Below are 24,133 nucleotides of genomic sequence, written 5' to 3' on the forward strand. Positions count from 1 at the left end.
TTTCTTCTATAAATATATAAACATACAAATATATCAAATGAAAGAAGGCTCTTCTTTCAAACAAACAAAGAAAACAGAAAAAAATATTATCTTCATTTGTTCTCTTTATAGCCTGTCAAATATGGGTAGGTTTCTTCAAAAATCCCAATTTTGAGCAAAAAGCTGAAATAGTTGCATTTTTGTAAAGTAATTTAGTTAGAGATCAAATCAAAGCATGCACATAGTTTAAAAGTAATTACATTTGTTTTTTATAAATTGGGTAAAATCCATCTAGGGAATTACCTTAAATTACCTTAAAAACTCGTCAGAAAAGCGTCATTGGCAGGGAAATGTTTTCGTTAATTGACCAGATAACTTTGTCAATGGTGGGGAACAAGTTAAAAATAGAAACCAATACATAAAATGACACGAAAAGATGGAAGATATTAAGTGAACATGATGGACTGACTTTTTTTCAAAAGGCAGGCTACTAATATGTCTTTTGGAAAGTCGTGCCATACGGCAAAGTCCAATTTTGTGTGATATACAGAATATTAAGACCTGATACATACAGTAGTAGATTCATTAAACATGATACATATTAGGACCATTTTAAAAGGTACCATCGCACTAAGAAATTTGTATCGTTTTTTTTTTTTTTTTTTTTTTTTGAGAGTGTATCATCAACCCTGTAAAAAATAAATGTTTAAAGAGGTGATGAGAACCATATTTGGTTCTCTAAAGAACTTTTTAGACGAAGTTTGAAAAAAATATTCTTCCTTACCCAATTTATAAAAAACTCAGAGAAAAACAAATGTAATTAATTTTAAACTATGTGCATGCTTTGATTTGATCTCTAACTAAATTACTTTACAAAAATGCAACTATTTCAGCTTTTTGCTCAAAATTGGGATTTTTGAAGAACCTACCCATATATGAGAGGTTATAAAAAAGAACCACTAAAAATAACTTTTGTGCAACTGAATGGTTCTGTAAATGCTAAATGTTCTTTATGGAACCATAACATCTCGACAAAGAACCTTTTGAAACCTTTATTTTTAGGCATGAATGGTCAGCTGAACTCTACAATTTCTAAAGTATTAATGCAATCTGTTCCTAAAAAATGTGCCGTATGTCTTTAGAAAAGTTTTGATGTCATATCTCATTAAGATATTATATGGTTTATTCTTCCTTTTCCTATTTTAGTCTAATTACACGTCGTACATTCGTGTGGTACCTGGGGAGGAAAGGCGAGCCGCAGTTGTGGCAGTGCAATACGCCCAACACATGACCTCTTTTCTCATTAAGAGCTCCAGCTTCACCATTTATCATCCCCATCAGAGCTGCTTTACACAGACTATAGCGACAGACACTGCTTCATAATTATGCCAAATATAAATTTACAATGAATAATGAATACAGCAGCATTAACCGCATCCATACAGCATCCACCGTGCCTACTTGAGACAGATCTCTAGCTCATCTCTCGCACTTCTGAAAGTAAAAGCGTTTTATGGGCAAGTGAGTTTTGAAAGGGCTGCAGACAACAAGATAAAATAGTGCAACTTATCATATAATCGTGCACAAAATACTGCAAATTAATCTAGCAAAATGGCAATTTACCAATGCAAAGTCAATGGGTTTGATTCTCATAGAACAAATCTATCTCAAATTCGTATGAATCTGCTTTTACCCGTCAAGTTTAGGGATGGGGTTTTAATAATAATCACGCGTTTTTGTATAAATCACATTGAATGAAGTCCAACCCAATCTCAAGGCAAGTCGTGGTATAGTCACAACATATGTGATTTGTGTACCGTAAAACTTCAAATAATAGCCTAGTCCCAAATAGAAGCCTGTCTCATTTAGACGCCTGGTGTGACAACAGGTTTGGGTAAATAAACGCCTGTCTCAAATAAAGGCCTGGTCTGTTTTTTAGTTTCGGGTTGTATTTAATCTTCTAAAACCCATCAGGTCGTCTGTTTAATCCAGTTCTATGGTGCAGATTGCACACGCTAAAGTTTTGATTACCGGTAGATGTCACGTGACAGACGCAGTCGTTCCATTACTCATCACTATGACAACACAACAAGCTTCGTCGCCAGGATTGCAGCGATGATGACAGTAGCGAAGTGGCAATTGGGAGAGTCGGGACTTTTCCGGGTGGGCCGGTAGTGTTTTGAGGCCGCTATTAATAGCCCGCCACACATTGTATTTCTCACGCGGAAACAGGGACGTGCACAGGGGGGTTGCTCAGGTTGCCCGGGCAACTGCCCATATGCCCTTCTCGACTCAAGTTGCCCTTCCGAGATGGAAAAAAATAAATTGTACTTTTACTTCGTTTACACTATGCAGCTTTCCTTCGTTACTGTATTTTAATTAATTACAAAATTTGTATTTTATTTTTAAATTGCTATCTTGTGTTTCTGGCGCATTCGCGAATTAATGACTCGTTTGAGTCGATTCCTTACAAAGTGTTGAAAATAAATGAGTCTTTTGAGTCGATTCTTTACAAAGCGAATGGGCCAAACATTTTAAATTGGTTCGCGAATCAGTTTGAATGAATTGTTCAGATCGCTGCAAAAACGGATTCGTCCGAAGCTGTTTTACTCGTAACCTATGTAGAAACACGCAGAATATAACCAGTGTTGGGTGACGTGGAAATGAATTTACCAATCTTTTAACTAAAAGCAAAACTTCACACATGTACCCGCCATTACATACATGCGACCTGTTCGTTCATCGTCAGACACAGTTAAACGCGTGCAACCTCCAGAAGCATTGTAGCACAGATTGAAGAAAATCCATCGATGATTGACGTCTGATTCACTGTATACTGTACTGTATATGATGTAAGTGATTCTCACAAAACACACGTGACATGACAACGTAAGAAAACATGAGTTTTGTCTAAAATAATTTTTATGTAAGTGTAAACTGTCAATGTCCTCAGACCATCTTAGGAGATTTCTAACTTTATACATATGCTGTGACTGTTGTCACTGCTACATCAACATTGAGACTAGAGTTAATTTGTTAATTTGAAATGCTTGTCTATTCTGTGTTTGTATTCTTTTTTCTTTACTGTTTGTGTATGTTGCAGTTTTACACATACTGTAGAAGTGCCCTTCATAAGTATTCTTCTGTTTGTTGTGGAGTCAAGCAATGTCTAAACATTAAAAGATGAACATGAAACAAAAGTACAGAATCTGTCACATTATTTTTTTTTAATGGTCACTTAGCTGGTTCCTGATTGTTTACACATGAAAAGCATAAAATGTGTAGGATCAGTTTGATTCACTTATGTGCATTTGTGTACAACACACATAAGTCAGCATTTAATGCTGTTGTTCTTTGTTGTTAAAGCATGTATGTGTTGAAACATAAACAAAGGTTAATAAAATGTGACATTCTAAACTTCTGACATACTGATATTTATCTTACCAATTTCTGGTCTCCAAAGCAAACAGAAAAATCTTGTCTTTACAGTTCTGATACTTATGGAGGGCACTGTATTGTGTGTGTGTGTGTGTGTGTGTGTGTGTGTGTGTGTGTGTGTGTGTGTGTGTGTGTGTGTGTGTGTGTGTGTGTGTGTGTGTGTGTGTGTGTGTGTGTGTGTGTGTGTGTGTGTGTGTGTGTGTGTGTGTGTTTGCGCGTGTATATCTAGATTTATTTTTTCATTAGTAACTAGTAACTCGCTACTTGAGTATTATTTTCATTGCATACTTTTTACTTCTACTTGAGTACTTATTTATTTAGTTACTTGTACTTTTACTTGAGTAAAGTTTTTGGCTACTCTTTCCACCTCTGTTAAAATCTTCATGAATCTAGGCTGAGTTTGCCACGTTTAAGCCTAAATAATCAGACAGATAGCAGCTAGCTATCATAGCTTGCAGACAAGCAGCCTAGGCTACAATTTTTTTGTAGGGATTAGGTAAACATGTTTGCTGATTTTAATAAAGACCCTGTTATTCTCAGTCCTTCATATAGGCCGTGAGTTTAAAAAAAAAATTAAGGGGGAGGGGGGGTGCCCTTTATATAGGTCAGAGCAACTGCCCCTAAAAAATCCTGTGCACGTCCCTGCGCGGAAACACTATTTTTCATGTTTAATATACTGCAGTGCCCAAAATGTATCTGGCCGCACTGCTCTCTCTATCAAGCCCGTCTCCCCTGGAGTTCTAGTCGAGCGAGCCAATCCAAAAAAAAGAAAGACGCTACACAATAGCCAATCAGAAAATAGCACTGTTGTATCTGGGTAAGATTTCACGCAACAACCAATAAAAAAGCATATCCTCGTATGTTTTATTTATGCTGCCAATAATTTAATACTGTTATTCTTACACAAACTAATTTGTTAAACACATTCAAATTATAAATAAAACGTAATATGTGGTAACCTCCTGCTGGAACAATTAAATTAAAAGCCTGTCTCTTATAGACGCCTGTCTTTTTTAGACGCCTGGTGTAACGATAGGTTTGGGAAAATAAAAGCCCGGGCTATTATTTGAAGTTTTACGGTATTCATCTTCATTTTTTGGGCCATTGAGCACAAATTAATTTTTTTCGTGTCACTCAGTACGAATTCCTATAAGTCCATAGCACGACTTTCTTTTCGTGTAATTTTATGCATTGTTTTCTCATTGTTTTTTTCCCTATTTTTTACCATTGTTGCTTGGGGTTGGGGTTAGAATTACTTTTTTTTTTGTTGTTACAATTTAGACATCCTCACCCAAACCCCAACTCTAACCCCAAGCAAAAATAGTTTTAAATCGGGAGAAAAACATGTAGAAACCACTACATAAAATTACATCCTAACCCAAACCTCAAATCTAACCCCAAGCGACAATGATTTAAAATAGGGGAAAAAATGAGAAAACAATACATAAAATGACACGAAAAAGAAAGTCTTGCTACGGACAAGACAAACTATTTATAGAAATTCATGCTGAGTGACATGAAAAAAAAAAGACATTTGTGCTCAATGACACGAAAAAGCTAATATTTTGTGCTTATACCACTTGTCTTGTGTTGATGATTTCACATGAATAGGCCTACACATTCCCATAAGATCAGGCTGCAAATATTGATAAAATGAATACCAGTGTCACAAAAAGCATCGGTCATGTGCACTAAAAAGTGAATCTAAATGTTCTTCTAAAAGACAGGAGAAAACAATGTCCAGGCTGTATCCTAAAGCACTGATTTAAAGGTGTGCTTTTACATGTGAAAGGTGATCCATGGACAATCTCCTTCAATTAGTCAAATGATGACAGAACCAACACTAAGAACAATCATCTTAACCCAGAAAACTACATCACTTACAAAGTAACATTGCCCGAGGCATCATTTTCCACACACTTCTTATCTTCCTTTTAGACCCAGAGGCTGTGGTAGACCCGACTCCTCACGGGTTCAGAAGTTCACAGCGGTATCTGAAGGAAGAAGAACGGGACGTCTGCCAATCCTGGCATGTGAGGTTCTAATTGCACATCATTGGCATAATGGTATGCAGAACCACGCTGACTCGTCATGAGCTGAGACAACATGCCTTCATCTCAAACAAACAATTAACAAGAATTCACATCGATGCTAAATATGCGCTGAATGTAATTCACAGGTGCATATTTATATTTAAGTTTTAACAGTGCTGGAATAATAAAGCCATACATAAACTATGTTTCTTTAACTATAGGGAGGCAATGTTTATAGCTTGCATTAAAGTATGTGTATTAAACATGTGTTCTGAGTTTGTCACATCACAGAATAATGTGTTATTAACCTCCCAGTGAAATCTGAATGTAAAAAAGTCAAGTTAATGAAATAAGTTATCAAAATCTGAGAAAAATAAGCAGCATTTACTGCTCTCAAATGCTGGGGGCGTGTCCGTGTTATAACCACGCCCATTCACATGGGAAAGCTGCTGTCTTCCTCAACTTTCATAAGCAAAACCCGCTTGCATCATCAAAAAAATATGACAAAATTTTCATTTTTTTTTTAAGAAAGATCAAATGTCTGGGACAAATAAACACAATTAAATCTACACATAAAATAAAAAAAGAGAAAAATGTTACATTGCAAAAAATGATTATCAAGAAAACATTTTCTTAATATTTTTTCTCTTGTTTTCAATAAAAATATCTAAAAAAATTTAAATTAAGATGCTTTTTCTTGATGAGCAAAATGACCCGAGAAAATAAGTCTAGTTTTTAGACCACAAATATATAATTTAAGTGATTTTGTGCATAAAACAACCAAAAGCAAATAATAAAAATAATAATCTGCCAATGAAATAAGCAAAAAATCTTGAACATTTTTCTTAAACAATAAATTCAAGAAAAATTCAAGAAGAAATTTCTTACCCCATTGGCAGATTTTTTTATGCAAAATCACTTAAATTTAATATTTTTTGTCTAAAAACTAGATGTAATTTTGCTCATCAGAGACAAAATATCTTAATTTAAGAATTTTTTGATATTTTACTGAAAAGAAGACAAAAATACTAAGATTTTTTTCTTGAAAATATTTTTTTTGCAGTCTATACATGCCAAAAGGTTTCTAATAACTTTATTGTGACCACTACACTGCAAAAAAAATATTTATTACTTAGTATTTTTGTCTTGTTTTCAGTAAAAATATCTAAAAATTCTTAAATTAAAATGTTTTTTCTTGATGAGCAAAATAACCTAGAAAAATAAGTCTAGTTTTTAGACAAAAACTAAGTAAATTAGTGTTTAAAACAAGCAAAAAAATCTGCCAATGGAATAAGAAATATTTTCTTATGAAAATAAGTTTTCATAAACACTTAATTCAAGAAACGTATTCTTATTACTTTGGCAGATTTTTTATTTTTGTTTTAAATTGGCTTAAATGTTATATTTTTTGTCTTAAAACTAGACTTAGGTCATTTTGCTCGTCAAGAACATACATCTTAATTTTCAGTGTATTAAAAAAAAGTCAAAATGAATGAAAATCTTTTAATGTTGATAAGAATCAGCCCCTGGGATATTTAAAGTGTCTGTAATTGAAGAAACATCTTTATATAAGTTGAAGAATCGCACTAAGATCACGTAACTCATTCGACAAATAAGTGATATGTAAATAAACTTTTCAAACGCTTCAGTGAAACGCCTTTTTTCTTTTCGTTCTCCATTCTACCATGATGTGACTTAATAATAACATTTCAACTCCACTCGACTCGAAAATCCTATTATCAATTACGGACGTCAGCCCGGGATCGAAAGCTGCCCGGCTACGACACAAATGCGTACAGCGAAAATTAGCTTCACTATTTCCCCTCCGCCTCGAGGTGCGGACCGGGAGATTATCCCTAATCCTAGAGCCTCCTCTCACTACCACATAACTCCTTTTACAGCCAGGGCAAATTGTTTTCATGGTTAGCCCCTCCGCTAGCTGCTAAAGACCTGCCTTTTCATCCAATAACATCAAAACAAAAGGCAGAGGAAAGGCTTGCATCTGCCATTAGCGCTAAATCGTCTCCAGCATTTCTCTGGGACCCGCTGTTGTCTCTCATTTTCTCCCTCTCGCTCTGATGGAAGTTACGCACCACTTTTTAGTCTTTAAAGGAAAGGAGGGAGGAAAACAGAGGATTATTGATTCGCCTCTGACGGGGAGACCAACCTAAAAGCCCCACTGAATTGTCACTCATTATTGAAATTACTGAGCACTAATTAAAGTGGCAGCTAAAGTCCCAACAGGCCTGGCACATCTGAAGCTAGAATTCAGCTCCGTGGACAGAGGAGGAGAGAAAGCGTTTGCCGCTACACGGATGTTAATGAGCTTTGCTTACACCCCTCCCACCACAGTTTCTTTTTGAATCACTGCATCTCGAGTGTGCATCTGTAAGGTAGCTGAAGTAAAAGTAGTTTCACTCTTTGACCGGACCTTTCACACCATCGCTTTCAGGCATAATGCATGCCGCAGGTTCGAGTTTCAAAGGCGGCCATTGGTAACCTTCATCAACGAGACACAATAAACCAGGGTGTGGAGAAGAAAGCAATATGTGACAGTGCATTGCATCTCACTTTAACATGCACAATTGAGGAATGTGAAAACCAGACCAAGTCTGTCTCACCAAAAATGTGTAGAAATCTCACTGGGAGATGTGTACTGTACAAACACATACATTAAGAACTCCCACAATGCTAATGCTGTAATGGGATACAGGTGGGAATTTACATTCAGTTCCCAACAAACGGATATATGATGGTTTACCTGATCACTGCTATTGTAAAAAAAATATTTAAATAGTGAAAACTGCATATGAAAATAAATTTGAAATTTCAAAATTACAAATAACTTTCTTTGGCGGAACGAAATATTTAATAGTAGGGCTGTCAAAAGATTAATCGTGATTAAGCGCATACAAAATAAAAGTTTGTTTCTGCAAATTATATGTGTGCACTGTGTGTAATTTTGTATATATAAATACATGTATACATTTAAGAAAAATATTATGTATGTATATATATTTTTATTTATATAGAATATAAAATATATCAAAATCTGAAAAAAAAATATATACACACATGTAAAAGTTTCTTAAATATATACATGCATGTGTTTATTTATATATACAAAATAATTACACAGTGCAAACACATATATTATGCAAAACAAACTTTTATTTTGTATGCAATTAATCACTATTAATCTTTTGACAGCCCTATTAAATAACAAAACATTTTGCCCCTAAATAATACATATGTAAGGCTTTACATTACTAACATATTATTAAAATAAAAATTGTCATTGCCATGAAATTTTACATTTTCCATGACCATAAACATGAAATATAAATTCTTTTATAACTTACTTTCACATGCACATTTAATACTAAACATAAATAAATAAACAAATACTTAAATAAATAAATTAAAGTAAACTTAAATGTACCTACAATTAAGCGTTTTGGCATTTTTTATTTGTAAAGTAAAATATTACCGAGCCCCTAAGGTGACATTGGAGTAAAAAGTTTAGTTTCATGTGCTCACGCGAAACCTTCATGTGCAGATTTTTTTTAAAGTTTAGTTTGCGTGTTTACGTGAAACTTTCACGTGCGCATGCAAAACTAAACGCGGTAATGTCACATGCGCACGTGAAACTTAACTTTATTTAATTTTTGCTGCATGTCCCCTTAGGGCCTGGTAAAATATAGACATGCTCTTCACAGGGCTCCTGTGATTTACGTTTTTAGAAAATTAAAACAAACAATGTATTTTGTTAGTGTAAACCATATGAAGCTACACAGTTATCTGACATGTGACCAGAATACCTAAATTCTGAAGATCAGATATCTCTCTCTCTCTCTCTCTCTCTCTCTCTCTCTCTCTCTCTCTCTCTCTCTCTCAGGTCTCAGTTGATGCAGTCTACAGTAACTCACACACATCAGACTGTATTCCTGCAGGAAAATGCCCTTTAGAATAAATGCATCCTTTACGCTGCTATTTGAAGATTGCTTTCCTGAGAGAAATCCTCTCCAGCGGAAATCTCCAGGAATGTAGCATCTTCACCCCGGTAAATAGCATTACACTCGAGCTATCTGGCAGCCGTCCATGTTTATTAGAAATGTTGACTTTCGGGTTGTTTTCTATTTTCTTCTTCTCAAAAACCAGGCCTTGTTTTGAAAATCGAGAAACGGAAAGCTGGCAACGTGTGCCTCTTTTTATCAAATGGTACACAGCTTGGTAATGGACTCCCCTGATGATTTCAGCTAATCTACGCTGATGACCACAGGGACAACAATGATTGTCATGTTAGTAGAAAAAAATTTCAAAACAATCATGTTGCGTCAGTTCTACCATTAAAAGACTTGCTTCTCTGCAAATTTCTGCACGCAGTAATTAATACTCTAGGGTTTGCCTTCACCAGACTGCTACTCCAGGCAACGAGATGCCACTCACCTGATAATTATTTTAGGAAACCATGCACAACTGAATGTGATTGACAAATGCAACATTGCTGTAATTGCCTGAAGCATACAGCGAGTGACAGAGAGAGAGAGAGAGAGAGAGAGAGAGAGAGAGAGAGAGAGAGAGAGGTGAGGTGTGAATTCTGCATTGTCAAATAAAAGCGAAACTAAAGAGGAAGTCCTGCAGAGATCTTGTCAATCTATACAACAGAAGCAGACACTTACAAATCTAAGGTCAGATATATTTGCTGAATGCCACTTCTGATAGTATCTGCATCTATACTGCTGTGCATGGGAACCGGTGCAAGTGAAGTTACTTTGAAATTGTAGCTATGTATTATTCAGTATAACTATTCAAATGCCATTTTTAATCATTCAGTGTTTGATAATACATGCAAACCTCCATGCACCATGACTTTTGACCCTCATCTATAATATTCCTCTCTTTTTTTAGTTTCAGTCATTCTATTTTTAAATTTTAAATTCTATAGTGGTTTTCACAATGTGCATTGTTGACTTCAAAATGGCGGCGCAAATTCAAAATATGTGTTCGGAGTGTCATGTGTGTTGCTCGTCATGTCAAATATGTGTTTGTTGCGTCATGTGAACCATGTGCATCATGCGTCATGTCAAAATACGTGCCTGCTGCACACGGGTCGAAAGGGTTTATGATAAAAGAGACGCTCACAAAATACTCGCAAGACACTAACTTAACACTAAACTCTGATCACACATGAGATTAAGCGGGTGTCTGGCAAACATGAGAGTCTGTTTTATTTTAAGTCCATTCGAATCGTCTGCAGCAGGCATGTATTTTGACATGACACGTGATGCACATAAGTTTACATGACGCGTTGGACACAGATTTTGACATGATGAGCCACACACATGATGGGTTAAATACATGTTGTAACATTCTTGCATGGTGTGCTCTCGAAAAAGAAGTCACTGGCCGCCACTGCTTAGATAGCATTTTAACACAGAGAAGAAAAACAGGAAAAAATATTTTTTTTTGCAAAAAAACATCATCACTTAACAATAAAATACGTATATTTATATATTTAACAGTAGGTATACTAACTGTACAACACTGTCTAACATGGCTAACAAAAATATAGATAATTATCTAAATAGATTAATTATTATGACGCAACATCATGACACATCTCACGAAAAGTTTAATTAATTTATTCGTGTCCATGGCACGAAATTCAGCTTTCTATAAATTTCTATAAATAGTTTTTTATGTCTGTGGCATGACTTTCTTTTTTGTGTCACTTTATGTATGCGTTTTCTTATTTTTCCCCCTATTTTTAAATCATTGTCGCTTGGAGTTGGGGATAGAGTTGGGTATTTGGTTAGGATGTCTAAAATGTAACAGAAAATGATTCTAACCCCAAGCGACAATGGTAAGAAAATAGGAAAAAACTATGAGAAAACAATACATAAAATGAAACGAAAAAGAAAGTCGTGCAACATGCACGAAAAACTGTTTATAGAAATTTGTGCGAGTGACACGAAAAAGACATTTGTGCTCAAGGCACAAAAAAAGCTGAATTTTGTGCCATGGAAACAAATAAATTAATCAAATTTTACGTGACTATAACATGACTTTCCGTGAGATCAGTCTGCTAATTTCTGTGCATTAAATTCTATGCAGTTTAATAATAAAGGAAAAACTGAAATTTGTTGTGAAATTTCTTTGTTGTGAATGTTTCATGAAAGAAACTTATGTGAAGAGAATCAATTCACATTTTTATTAAAGTAATTCACCTAAACAAATTGATTAAATTAAATAAATTGTACTTTCTAGAACCACAAACAAGTGCGCATAAAGGAAAATTGCAACTCGTTGGAAAAAAGTAGCTTGATAATAGAAAAGCTATAACTTTATTTAAAAAAAACAGCTGCGCTATACTGTCTCACTGCTGAAACAAACTACAGTATAGTTACTGTATGTCACAGCATCACTGATAGGAACCCTGTGGCTGTGTGGAAAGAGAATACATGTTTGAACTATTGAGCTGGTCCTCACGTCTGAGATTTTGAAGTCTTGCTTTAGACTCCAAACAAGCAAGGAACGCCAGACCATTCGTGCCTCTTAATTTAAAGCTGGGTATCCCCAGGCCCCAGTGAATGTGGGCTTAAAAATTGGGAACAACTACAATGTGGTGGAAAGAAAGCTTGCTCTATCCATTGAATATAAGACTGAAAACTAGGATACATACATCCAAAACATCCAATTAAAAAGTGCATAAATTCATTTTAATGACATTCTGCTGGACAGTGATTTGATCATTACACATATATTTTGGAAATAAGAGCACATGACAGAAATCAAAGTGTTTGATTTCTGGACCATTTCTACAAAATGAGAATATAGTGGATATAAAACAAATCTTTTTAAATAAAGATTTACAGGTCATTTAGTGGACTTGACTTGTTTAGAAAGATAAATAAGGAAATAAAACTAATTGCTTTTGGGCCAGTATATGTCTCCTTTCCAATAGGTTTCTCATGGATAGCAATGATGTGCATTTAAAAAAATGATGGGTTATTTTTAACCCAGCGTTGGGTCAAAAAGGGTTGAGCCCAGTTGTTAGGTTAAATTAACCCAGAAAATGACCCAACAATGGGTGAAAACAACCAACAATTTTAAATTGAAACAACCTATAGGTTAAATTACAACCTATCGGGGTGAGTTTGCCCTCATTTTCCCAATGCTGGGTTGAAAATGAGAGTGTGTCTTTGTGGTGCTACCAAAACTCTGCTCAGTTTCTTTTAAAATCCTGCCAGCCTAAAGAAATATTGGCCAAACCAAAGGCACAACGGAGTTAAGAGATATGCAATAATCTCTTACTTTGATCGACCACATTCTCATCAAGACCAAATGGTCCGAGTTATTCATCAACAATAGTTTTACAGCTCTTCAATCCTAATGTATGTCAGTTGATGTATTCATAATTGTTTAAATTTCATCTACAAAGATACATTAATTTGGATAAATCCTACTTATTGTCCCTTTAACCCTGGAGGTTAAATACAACAAATGTAAACACCCCTATTCTCTCCAAACTTCAAAACAGCAACCACTTTACTCTGAAAGTCTCTCTCTCTCACACACAGAGTTTATTACTCCTCAGAAGTGTTCGCATAATTTCTCTTTACCTTATACACATTTTAAAATGTTCAAACTTCAAAGCCAGAAACCCGGACGTGTACTTCTAGACAGAATTAGCAGGGAGATTTGTGAGAATTTAAAGGAGGAGAAAAATAATTGGCAGGGTTATTTTGACATTAGCTGCCAGCGCGTACCAAACAGACACTCTGACTGAAGAACAGTCTTGTAATGAGTGAAGATGATGTACAGATGGACTCTCATCATCGTCATCATCATCGTTGTGATTAATCACAGGAACAGAAGCGTGTAAGAGAGAAAACCACTCACTAACTGACAGGTTTAGAGAGAGACACCATCAGAACAGAATAATGAGGAGGTCTTGATAAACTACAGCTAGGAACAAATCTTTTCAATCGTACTGAATAACACATTTGCCACAATCAGTTAACTTCTTACTTGTATAGTTTTACTATATTACCTCTTATTTTACTTGTTCCCCGCCATTGATGAGTTAACTCTTCAATTAAGAGAAAACGTTTCCTTTCCAATGACAAGTTTTCCGGCAATCCGTATTTCCGCTATTATCCACCCTGTGGCCCTTTTGGAAATATTCCCTAAATGGGCAAACAGTTCAAACTCTGTGTATGTTTTGAGGATCGCTTATCAAAATTCATTATATAACAGCTGTAAGGGTTACCACAGTAACTTTGCACTCAACCTAAAAATGTTTGATTTTACTACTGTATTACAGATATGAGTTATCCAGACTTTAAAAAGAACAAACTCTGTCACAACTTTCTGACGGGACTCCATCAGGTCCGGTGTTTTCTGTGGCCTGCTGAGTTGCGATTGTTCTCAACAAGTCATTTTTCTCTCCTGCTTTCCGCCGCGACCATCACAAACTACCCGCCGTGTCACCATCGACAACAAAGCCAGGGGAAGAAATGATGTCTAGTTATTTGTTTTGCAATGAAATGAAATATTTATCTTCCGCGAACACCTACCAGGAACAGAGAGCGGACAGGCAAAGGCTCATCTCAGGACCCTGTGGCAGTACGTCTCCTCTGGGTGAACGGAGACGGGACTTGCTCCTGCTGGGATCCACCAACATTTTTCAGACTGGTTTTCAAAGCTTACAAAAGCTGAAAAGGAAATGTTCAGATGTCCCGGGAAGAGGAATAGAACGAGACACAGGGGTCAGCTGTCAACGGTTGTGATGCTGACTCAATTACCATCTGGGGCAGAAAGATGATCTGACTACTAAACATCAACACTTCATAACAGCGGTAGAGAGACTTTGGGTTCTGCAGTGATGTGACCCACATTTGGTCATGTTACTATTTCATTGCATGAAGAGAACTAGCGATAAAAATGATTGTAAGGATTTTATTCATTCTTTATAGTCATTATATAAGTGTTAAACAGGATATCATTTTATTATTCCATTCAATTTAGATTAATGTGCGTTGCTTTTAGTTTTGAAATCATAAAGATATGCCTTTTGCACTTATAATGTGACAGCATAACCAGAGGGAATGGGCTTCAAATATTTATACACATTTTATTTTAAAAGAAGAGTAAATGCAAGACGGATGTGCTGTGTGGAAGCAATACAGAATATCTAAGAGAGAGAAGATGAATTAGAGTAGTTTAAATTTGACATGAGAATACCACAAACAGGGTTTTGTGGATTTACTGGTGGTGTCATAAAGATGTGCACGTCTAATAGTTTGCAGCGGGGAAGCATGTATCTTTTAAAACCCATCTAGACTCGAGGAGACAGAATGATCCGGAGAAAATACACTAATATTAATGTTTAAGGCTGTCGCCGGATAAGCACGCACAAGAAGCGCAGCTCTTAAAAACACAGCATTAATATACGATATCTGATTTTGGGCCCTCTAAAGGTCTGGGTCAGGACAATGTAAGCAGCTCTGGGTAAATCTGTAGGTCAGGGAAGGCATGTACGTCCAGGGCCACTGAGCTGACATTTGACGTACGTTTAGAGACTTATACGGTGTTCTGGTCCGTGGAGGTGTGGCCCAGGACTCCTTCCCATTGGTGGCTTGACCCTGCTGCTCTGCTTGCTGTTAGGACATGAACCAGAGTTTGGGGTCTGGACCCAAGAGTCTCCAAAGAAACTCCCCCAAATGCACAATGGTTACATATACACCTCTTGAGAAAAATGTGTTAGCATACTTATAAATCATTCAGAGTATCAATTATGTGCTGTTGAATGCGAAATTTAAACTTTTACTTCTATGTAAATGGACATTTTCGTATATTTTTACATCATAGGCACACATTTCTTTTTCCACCAGTGGGTGCTCAGCACAATGTCAAGCAACCCTTAGGTAGCATGCACACCATAGATGTTTGTTTTCAATTGTTTCCAATGGAAGCGCCGCGCTTAAAAAAAACACCAACAGCTGGCGGGTTTTGTCAGTGCTGAGGTCCGACACTTTCTGTTTTTTCACTCAACTTTGAGCGCAGAAAGCTGAATTTTTTTCAATTTGGGGTGAAAAGCTCAGCTCGTCAATGTCACTTCTCACTTGGCCTTCCAATCACAGTGGAGAAGGGTTGGCACAAATATCACAACAACCAACCTGTTGATAATCGTTCAACCAATGATAATCAAAGCAGAAGTATCATAGTAAAAAAGCTGGCAAGAAGCAACAACCGGCTTCCACCTGCCGTTTTCAGACGCATTTAAATGCTTTGGTGCACACGCCCCCTTAGGTTAGCAACGACTTATGCTACAGGAGCGCCCAAGCACTTTGAAAAGAAGTAGGAAAAAACAATGCGGTCGCATTTTCGGTGCGGTTTTAGACACAAAGCGTGAAGCCCCACTTATCTTCAAAGCATTGTAGATATTACAACTTGCGAGATCCACCAATCAGAGAGGCTCCTGAATTTCAAAAGCATTTTTTATTAAAATTAATTGAGCACATCTGGTATCATGGGATTGGCACTTATATACATAGTTCTTAAAGCAAAGGCTGCAATTCATACGTTTTTCAGTATTACGGTACATTCACACGGGGCGTAAGCGTTAACGCTTAACGGAAGGCTTGTCTGAAGCGTCACACGCAACACAAGCTCCGGTCTTCCATAAACGTAATTGGCTGGCTCTGCCTAGGTTATTTGCATAAGGCGTTATGATTGGCTGACGCACGCTTTGCGGCTTGAAAAGTTGAGAAATGTTCAACTTCTGCCGTGAGCAACGGCACTGACGCGGCGCCGACGGATCCACAATTCAGTTCGCCAACGCTTGACGTCACCCATTAAAAGTGAATGGGAAGCGTCAACGCTTACGCCCAGTGTGAATGCGCCGTAAGTAAACAAAATTTTGTTATTAAGTATACTGTATAAACAATGAGTGTTCAAAAATGTCTCCTTACCATTATAAACAACAGTAAGCTTATACAATTATTTATAAGTTGAGCTGTCAGGTCAGATTTCCATGAAATGACATTTGTTTCTTAACAAACATAAAGTACGTAAAGTAACCTGCAATTTTATGTTTTAAACAGAGATGGCGATAGAGAGGCAAAAGTTATGGATTGCAGGTTTGTTTAAAAATAAATATGTATCATGATTGGGTAATTAGGTAACACACACAATTGTAAATCTTTCGTTTTAAAGCTGTATCTTTCTGACCAAATGATGCATGAGTACGATAACTAAATTTGTATATTTTTATATTTATGCATTTGGCAGACGCTTTTATCCAAATTGACTTACCCCGGATTTCCACCGACTGCAGAACGGCTGCGGATCCGTTGCGGAACGGCAGCGGAGTCCATCGGTTTCCATTCAAGTCAATGTGTGTAATTCCACTGACGGCGCTCCGAATCCGTCACAGCTCCGGCCATCCGCAGCCCTCCGGCACAAATACGCAGAGCTTCTATTTTTGACGGATGCCGGACAGCTCCGCAGGGCAGAGCCATGACTTTATCGGGTGATCATACTTGAATTTGCGAGATCTCGTGTTTTTTTCCTTTGTTAAATCTTTGCAATACAAACATTACAAAGTCATTAATACAGAAACAACAAATAATAGACAAGAACAGAGCTAGGGGTAGTTAAATGATAAAGTATATGGTATAATAAATACATTAAAGATAGAGCATAAATAAATGGTTTTAGCAGCTTTCTTATTTTTTGAATTTTGGATGGATTTGATGTACTGCTCTGTCTATGCGAGATCTCGTGTTGTGATCTGGGCTGGTTTGTTAAAACGTCATAATTCAAGTCACAATTGGCGGAGACAGAACTAGGTATTGCGCGATCATCACGTGAATTTGCGAGACCTCATGGGTCGTCATCACTTCAGCACGCAGCCGCTCTGCAACCAATACGGAACTGGTGGGTATTGACGGACGGCCGAGTGTGGAGCCGTAACGCAGCAAAGCTGATCTGCAGCCGCTCCGCAGTCGGTGGAAATCCGGCGTTACAGTGCATTACAAGCTATACATTTTTTTTATCCGTATGTGTGTTCCATGGGTTCAAAACTGAGGGGCAACCTTTCGATTTTTATGATGAAGCCAATACGGAAGTGACTTAAACTGCAATTCATCGACTGGCCACTAGAGGCTGAATCCAAAAGGGAGTCAATTCCCATAGACCCCATGCCACATTAGCTTCACCCACGTCCCGCCTCTTAACCCATTTTCGGATATCCACGAGTTATGCACGGGGACGCGTGGCCAAGATGGTGACGACTTTAAGCTTCAAAACGATCTTCAGAAACCAATGGGTGACGTCAAGGACACTACGTCCATCTTTTTTTACAGTCTATGGTTCGAACCCATGACCCAACAACCAATTGCGCTGCAAACGCAATGCTCTACCACTGAGCTATACAAGAACATGAACATGTATGATGAACATGTCACAAAAATATTAACAAAATATCAGCAAATGTTTTGAGGTGGTTTCCAATAAACCCCAGCACGAGTTTAACTCAAACCAGTGCAGTTTTACAGCAGTTTTGACCATGTCATTCTAGCCTCGTTAATGGACGGCGTTTCAATGAGGCCCGAAATTTTAGGGCTTTGGACCGCCTGGTTCTGATTAGCCAAACTCGTTTCCAGCGATTGTCACAAAAGTTGGAGCAAAAGTGGGCATTGTGTGAAAAGCAGCTGCTGTCCGCGGATCTACAGGAAACGTCTGTGAGCGTTAACCTCATCACCGACCGTTGGACGGCGCGCTGTCTCTCCAACCTCTGCCAAACAGCAGGTAGAGGGGAAAACTGTAAAAGTCATTCTGCTCAGTCGAGATGGTCTCAGTACCTCTAATAGGCCAGAATAAAACATAAGCACCTTATTAAGACCGGCTTCATTACATAGGCCTGCTTTTTATGGCCGGACTGATGTGATCGCAATTACTGCTCGAATCCGAGAACACCTGCGAGCGTCGAGCGGGAGGAGGAGGTTAAGGCTTTCCGTGGCTTGTTTAGTTTCAGTTTTATGGCTTTTAAAGAGAGGAGACCTGACGTTAACCTCTAGCAAGTACATACTATTGATCGTAGCAGCCTGGTGAAGCCACACAGAGATGTGTGAAAACTCGCATTTCTTCGACTTTAAATGACCTCTTTAAGTAATCCTTTCAGATGTAAACCTCACGCTTGAGCTCCACAAGACAAAAGCTCAGCAAACTCTTTATTATTGCATGTATGCATTTGGCAGAAGCTTATCTAAAGAGATTTGCAGTGCACATTTTACACATATTTTTTATGTGTCACCAATGGAGGATCTGTTTTGCAATCAATATTAAAACCTAAGGAATCAAACAGTGACCTTGCCGTTGCCAACATAATACTCTATCAAAGTGATTCTCAAAATGAGGGGCGTGAGATTGTGACGAGGGGCGCCAGATTTATGATATCTATAAAATACGGTAATTTAGCATAAGTTCTGCATAATTAAACCTCAGCAAAATAAGGCTACTAACCAACAGCACTACATTGTATAATTTAATATGACTTGTTTAATTCAAATACAAATGTTGAGATTGGTTTATGTCGTGAATTTTCTGGGGGGCGTGACCGGATGCACCCCACACAAGGAGGGGCGCATACGAAACGTTTGTGAACCACTACTCTATCATTTACGCATTTTGGCAGACTTTTATTCAAAGCATAACAAGGTAAACATTTAGTGCACCTGTATTTTTGCTAAAAAAATAGGAAGGTTTTGCTGTCGCTGGAGAAAGCCAGTACTGTCCACTGACCGGAGTAACATTAAAGAAGTATTGGATGATTTGCCGGCTAACATGTACATTGTGATGGGCCTGAATATCTCTGTTGTCAGACGGAAATGTGACGCTCCTTACCATGTTTGAAAGATTCGGTTGCTAACAGAAGTTAACTTAAGACGAAAGTATAATAGGGACGTCCGCGTATGGCTGACGGCCTGGTAGAGTTGAATTTGAATAAGAAATCATTTGTATTGCGTATAGTGTCGAACGCGGCCAACCGCGTGTAGCCGCGGGGAGTATACTTGGAAAGTTGTCCTACTGCAACATTTCAATAAAAAACACAATGTTTATCCTTAAGTTTTTAGATATAAAGAGCAAGGGAACTACAAAACAAATGCAGTTTCTCGTTATTCCAGGGTGGTAGTGACTCAGTGATACAGAGGAGCAAAATCGGTGTGTGTTTTGGCATGAGCTTTTGAAAATAGTGAATAAACAACATGCCTGTACCCTATCCGGACTGTTCAAGCCATTACAGAGAATGAATGCTAAACCCATTAGAGAGAAAAAGGGGTGGGGGGCACAAAAATAATTGTACTTCTGTTCAGGTCCACGATGCTTCGTCCACACAACATCAAAGCATTCATGATTGAGTCGGTCTCATCGTGCCACATTTCCCCCCGTCGATAAATCTACCTGGAGATTCTTTTGAATGTGTGTGCATTTGATCTCGTATGCAGGCGACACGTCACAGTAGGTTTCTCCCGTAGTTCATATTCTTTCATAGCTTGCCACAAGGGCCAAACTTGATTTCTTTTGGCACTAGGGCAAAACAGCTACTGCAGATTTCAATAACGGTGTAGCTTGGCATGCAGTGGAGCCACTGGAAACCCATTTGTTTTTCGGGATGTACTTTATGTAAGCTTTCTCAATATGACCAACCATCCTGCAGTGAACAAAGAGTATCATGCAGAATATTAATGCCTAGTATTTTACACAAAAAACTCCCGTAGCTCAGTTGGTAAAGCATTGCATTGGCAGGTCAAAGGTTTGGTTCCCAAAGTACTGAATGCACTGTATGCATCTGTCAAATGCATAAATGCAGTGTTTCATTGTCAGCACTTATTTGTCTGGTTAAGAAGGACTGTGAGTAGTTAAGTAGGTTTTAAGGCATAAATAAAGCACACATTTTTGTAAAAAGTAATCCTTACATTTTGCATTATGTGCAATAGATTGGCTTCACCAAAAAGTATAAAGATGTTTACATCACTGGCATCTGCACATATTATTCATATAATTATTGATATAATTCTGTATAATTATTCAGGACAGGTTGAATGTTCTGTCTTCTAAAGCTCGAATGAGTTAATATATTATTTATATTTGTTTAGAGTCTTAATCGTATGCATCAGTATTTTGCATTCATGTGTAGATTTGTTATTTAGTAGCGAGACCCTCCATCAAACCGTCATCAGAATTCACCGAGGACAGCAGGCGTCTGCTTATGTGGACTGTCACACAGGTGACAGCGCCACGTGATGGATTGACAGACGTAATTACACATCACTCCGACTGCAATAGCTGAAATTAAGCAGACAGTCAGTAATGGGCAATCAGGACTCCATACTGCCGTGACCCTCCGCTCTGCTGCTTTGGCAGTTTTAACCTGGAAAGAAAAAAATATGAGAAATGAATCTATAACAGGGGTCATACCCAAAACAGACGATTATGAGAACTGCTTTTTTAGGAAGAACAATGCACGAGAAACAGCAACAAATGTAATTTATGGTTATTGCTATAATTCTAATACGAGACTGCAGAATAATAACAGAAAATGGCTGTAAAGATGTTTATGAGTATAAAATGAATAAAATGTTTATGAGTACGAGTCTGTGATTTCAAATAAATGAGAGACTGCAGATACGGCAGTTTGTTACACAGGAAAGTAAATTTAAGGTGTTAAATGAATACATGAAATTAATTGAAAAATAAATTGGCGTACTTTAAAACAAGAGTCAACTTTAATAAATGTTGAGAAAATATATTTTTCATTATTTTCAAATTAAGGTTGTGACCATTGGCGCAGCTTTAAATAGGCAAAACAAATTTAAAATATGTATTTATTTTAATATTTATAATATTTAAAATGTAATTGTTTTTTTTCTTAATTTTTGCATAATAATGATAATAAAAACGGGTAACTATACTATATTGATAACTATACTGTTATTACCAAAGATGTCTGAACATGAGGGATCATCCCAGATGAGGTCATCGTGTGGGTCATTTTACATTTACTAATAAAACAATTTTCATTATTCATTGGGCAGGCCTTCAAAAAAGGGCCAGAAAAAGACAATATTTTGCCTTGACAAACGGGCACTTAAGGCACCTACGGGCAAAGGCTCAGGTGTTCAAGCACCCGCTGTACCCACCAAGCCACATGCCTGCTTCATTTTTTATATTTATATTTTGTAAATATAATGAAATTTTTTATAAATTAGTTATAGTTTTCACTGTTTAATTGCATTGAAATTTTAAAATGTTTATATTTTCCTGAAAAGATTTATAACGTTAGCCTTATTGGTTGAGTTACAATTGTTTAAAATGGGGTCAGATTTGACTGTGTGAGATTAAAAGAGGTAAAATGATAAGACAAACAGGTAGAATTATATTGTATAAAAGGTGTATTTAAAAGATTCACATTAGACTTACAACAACACAATAAAACCCAGGACTGTTAAAAGAAGGGAATGCAAAAAACAAGGACTGTCAAAAGATTAATCACATACAAAATAAAAGTTTGTTTTTTATACATATATAAAAAAGATTGTAATAATCAGGATAATTATGTTTGTTTGTTTATATATATAAATTTAAATTTTCTTAAATTGATACATGTATGTGTGTTTAGGGATGCTAAACAATTAATCGTGATTAATCATTAGCAGAATAAAAGTTTTTGTTTACATCACATGTGTGTGTGTAAACTGTGTATAATAAATATGTATATATATATATATATACATATATATATATAAATATGAACACATTCATGGATAATTTTAAGAAAAAAAAAATTATATATTAAGTATTTATATTTAAATATAATATAAATTATACATACATTTACAAATGTATATGGGCCATTCTACCGAATTGGTGCAAATTGACACTTCAAAACTTCTTGAAAAAAGTGTGATTTTTCCTGCAAGCTTTGTAGTCATAAACATAGTAGAACATCTAAGGAACACTAATCTACTGATTGGACACTTTAGTTTCTTAGCATGTTTTTATACAGTTTCGAAATGTTTTCTCTCTCTCAAAATGTGTCACTACCGAAACACAACAACATTTGATATAAAAAAAATAGGTTTTTAACAGCCTATTCTGATTTTCTGTACATTTACCTTCTAAATATATATATATTTTTTTTAAAGACAGTTTCATGGTTATATTGATTGGAAATATAATTTTAACAAAACTATAAGAGTGGTTTATCAAATGAAATGCATTTTGAAAGCAATATTTCTCTGTAATTGCCATACATGCACTGATACAGATTTGAAATTCAAGGATTCATTAGTTTAAATTTTTATCTAACTAAATAAAATTATGTCATCTTTTCTGATAACAAAACCTATTTTATTTTTCTAGAACATTGTTTGTTTCGGTCGTGACAGTAATGTTTCGGTAGTGACATCCATATTGGATTGTCCATATTTTGTGTAAAAAAAGTAATTAGTTAGTCAAAAATGATGAATCAAAACATACAGCACAAAAAATATCTTAAGCAACACCATATAAAAGCACTTTGCACGGACATTACGCTGAAGAGATGGCGGATAGTTCAGACCTTAAAGGGATGCAAGATAGCCGATTTTTGCGAGTTTTATGTGTATCGTGTATATTTTATGTGTTTATGTGTATATTGGCCAATATGTGGCTGCTGTGTTCACCGACATTATCACTGGGATTATTTACAGACAGAGTGCTGGAAGCCACAAGCGATTGCAGGTCATGTGACTAAAAACAAACAACCTTTCCGTGACAACATTGAAAGCTCGGCCTAACAGCTGATCATAACTGGACAAAGCGGGTTTTTATTTCTATATAATTTTTTATTTATATATATTTGTAGTGGTAAAGTGCTAGAAATCAATATCCTTTGCTGATAGTTCCTCATCATTGTGGAGAGTGCAGTTCATGGTTCCATAGAACCATCACCTTTTTTTACTATTTGTTAAATATAGTTTTTTTAAAGTTCAATAAATGTTACTTTTTTAAATTGGGACATTTATAATGAGTGAGCAAAAGCAGTATCGGCTCCAAGTATCGGCTCAAGAAAATTGTCAGCCTGTATCGGTCATCGGCTAAGGCTGATGAAACAAAAATCGGCATTGGCACAAAAAAAATCCATATGGGTCGATCACTAAAAGAACTATACACACAGAACTGTCTTTTAACCATCTTCCTGTGTTTGTCCTGTCTTTTCCTCCATTCTTTTCTGACATTTCTTTGCTCCCTGTCAGATAATTCTTTGATAGTTTTCAGCATCCCTTCATCCCTGCGTTTCTGATTTCGTTCTCTTTCCTTTTTTAAGTATTCTTGGTACCTTTCTGGGTCCTCCCTCAATCTTTGTCTGTATTTTCTCAGTCTGTCCGCTCTACTTTCATCTTTCCGTCTATGCATATTGGCAATTCCTCTCTCTCTGTAGCTATCTCTACAAATTAACCAAAGATATTTACATTTACATTATTAGTGTGAGCCTGCCCTGTCTACACTTAACAATGACATGTCAATTTACAATGATACTATGTGCTATCTGTTATGTCAATTATATAAAGCAATCAGTCAAAGTCCCGCTAAATTATCGCAGAAAGTTTTCCTAGAGACCAGAGGTAGAA

Source organism: Paramisgurnus dabryanus, chromosome 1 (assembly GCF_030506205.2).
Source record: "Paramisgurnus dabryanus chromosome 1, PD_genome_1.1, whole genome shotgun sequence".
Lineage (NCBI taxonomy): Eukaryota > Metazoa > Chordata > Actinopteri > Cypriniformes > Cobitidae > Paramisgurnus > Paramisgurnus dabryanus.